The sequence below is a fragment of the Octopus bimaculoides genome, chromosome 5, assembly GCF_046866305.1.
Source record: "Octopus bimaculoides isolate indiv1 chromosome 5, ASM4686630v1, whole genome shotgun sequence".
NCBI lineage: Eukaryota > Metazoa > Mollusca > Cephalopoda > Octopoda > Octopodidae > Octopus > Octopus bimaculoides.
In genome coordinates this window covers 79,602,690-79,605,189 of record NC_142932.1, presented here as the reverse complement: position 1 = coordinate 79,605,189, position 2,500 = coordinate 79,602,690, and positions in this window count along the sequence as shown.

Genomic DNA, 2,500 nt, shown 5'->3' with positions numbered 1-2,500 from the left:
GGTTGACTTATGATTGAATGCTGAATACCAAAGTAAAATGTAGAGCAGCTGTCTGGCTTCCATTTGAGCGTGATCGTTACCAGCATCACCTTACTGGCACTTGTGCCGGTGGCACATAAAAAACACCATTTTGAGTGTGGCCGTTGCCAGTACCGTGTGACTGGCCCTCGTGCTGGTGGCACATAAAAGCAACCACTACACTCTTGGAGTGGTTGGCATTAGGAAGGGTATCCAACTGTAGAAACTATGCCAGATCAAATTGGAGCCTGGTGCAGCCATCCGGTTCACCAGTCCTCAGTCAAATTGTCCAACCCATGCTAGCATGGAAAGCGGACGTTAAACGCTGATGATGATGATGAATCCTATTAGAGAAAATATAAATTTGAGACCCTGGTAAAACTGAAAAATCTCAATATAATGATTACTATACTACATAATCTCAATAAAATATACACCTCCCAAATTAGCACCTTTATATCAATATACATCAAATTTGGAGATCATTTTCAGTCCTAATGCATGTACGGATTGTCTAAACTGTGTGTTTTGATTTTTAACCAATGAAAATTACGTTGGTCAATATGCCATTTAGTAAACTAAAGATAGAATTCTTTAAATTGATCTGAGAGAATTGAATGAAATGGGAAGAGGTTCTTTGGTGAAATCATGGCACACTTGCAAGACATGAAATTCTCATGTGCCAAGATAAAACAATAAAATAAAAAAAAGAAACCACTCTCAAAAATTCAGTATTAGTTGGTGTAAGTTTTAGTTTCAAATGTGTGTTCTATGGAGGACCCACAGTAGACTGGTCCTTTAAATGAAGACATCAACAAAAAGAGACATCAGTTCAACTATGCACTTTTACAAGGAAAAGGTTGAGAGTAATTTCAAAGTTTCAGCTCGCTTGCCTTCATCTGACAATTTTATGAAGGTATGCAAGCTGGAACTTTCAAGCCACTGTTAATCTTTTCCCAGGAAAAGTTCATAAATGTACTCAATTAAAAAGCATTGAGAAATCTTTCAGTTTTTATATATAACTTGACATAAAAACAAACATTAATGTATGTATGTGTGTAGTAAATATATAATGTAGGTAGGTAGGGTAAAATCCCAAATGTTTCCCCTTGAAGCATATCTGCTTATTCCATCATTACAATCCAGTATGTAGCTGCTGTCTTTGTTGTATAGATGCAGGAGTACATATTAAAGTTGAAAATTCTGGAAATATTGTTTGCAGAAGCATTGTATAATAAAACAGAAAGTTGGAAAATTTACTGGTATTATTTATTTACCATTACACATGTTTCATTTGCTAACAGGAATGTGCAAGTCTGCAAATCTCATCAGCAAATGAAACAAGTAATGGCAAAAAAAATACCAATAAATTTACCGACTTCCTGTTACAATTCATGTTGACAGCAGTATGACAGATAAGGTAATTAAAGATATGAAGACAGGGAAGTCCCTGGTCCATCAAGAGTCACTGCTGAGATACTTAAAAATATTTAGTAGAGTAGGATATGGTCTAGTCACCTATTTAGTTAATCAGGTTATTCAGGAAGACATAAGCCCCAGTGACTGGTTGACAGCATCAAAATTAAGCTACTACAAGGGCAAGGGAGATGCCTTAGATAAAAGTAATTACAGAGGCATCAAATTGCTGGACCAGGAGATGAAAGTTAGAGAGAGTTATTGCCTTATTAATTAGGAACAGAAGTAGACGAGATGAAATGTAGTTTGGCTTGTCCAGTGGAGAAGCAATACTGATACTATTTTCAGTCAGAAAGAATTTAGCTAAGAATAAGCCATTGTACTAGGCATTTGTTATCTTGAGAAAGCCTCTGACAGTGTACCTTGTTCTGTGATATGGTAGTCTTTGAGGAAACTAGGGATAGACAAATGGCTTCGAAAGCTGTATAGGCCACATACAGGGGTACTAGAGTAAAGGTACGTGTTATCAAGGTTTGCTCCTTGGCCCTTCTAGGCTAGAACTGGAATTTAAGACTAAAAGGCCATGGGAACTACTATATGCTGATGATCTTGCTCTGTTAGCAAAATCTGTAACAAAATTAGAAAAGAAATTCCAGGTGAGGAAACAAAACCTGGATTCAAAGAGTCTCAAAGTTAACTTAAAAAGTTCAATGTCCTAGAAAGCAAGAAATTGGACAAGACCCTATCCCATTCAAGTAAATGGCTCTGCTCAATATGTAGAAAAGTTGTAGGCAGGAATTTCGTTCGGTGTATCAAGTGCAAGCTATGAACACACAAGAGGTGCAGTGGAGTTGAAGGAAAGTTAACAGAAAAAGAAGTTGTGGAAGATGTACAGGGGCCATAAATACCACAAATACACAGGAAACTGATTTTCTTAAATGTCCTGGAGGCTCACTGGAAGTAGTAGATAATTTCTGCTATCTAGGTGACCTAATTAGCAATGAAAGAAGCAATATACTGAAAGTGTAATTGCTAGAATAAGAATAGGATGGTGAGGTTCAGAGAG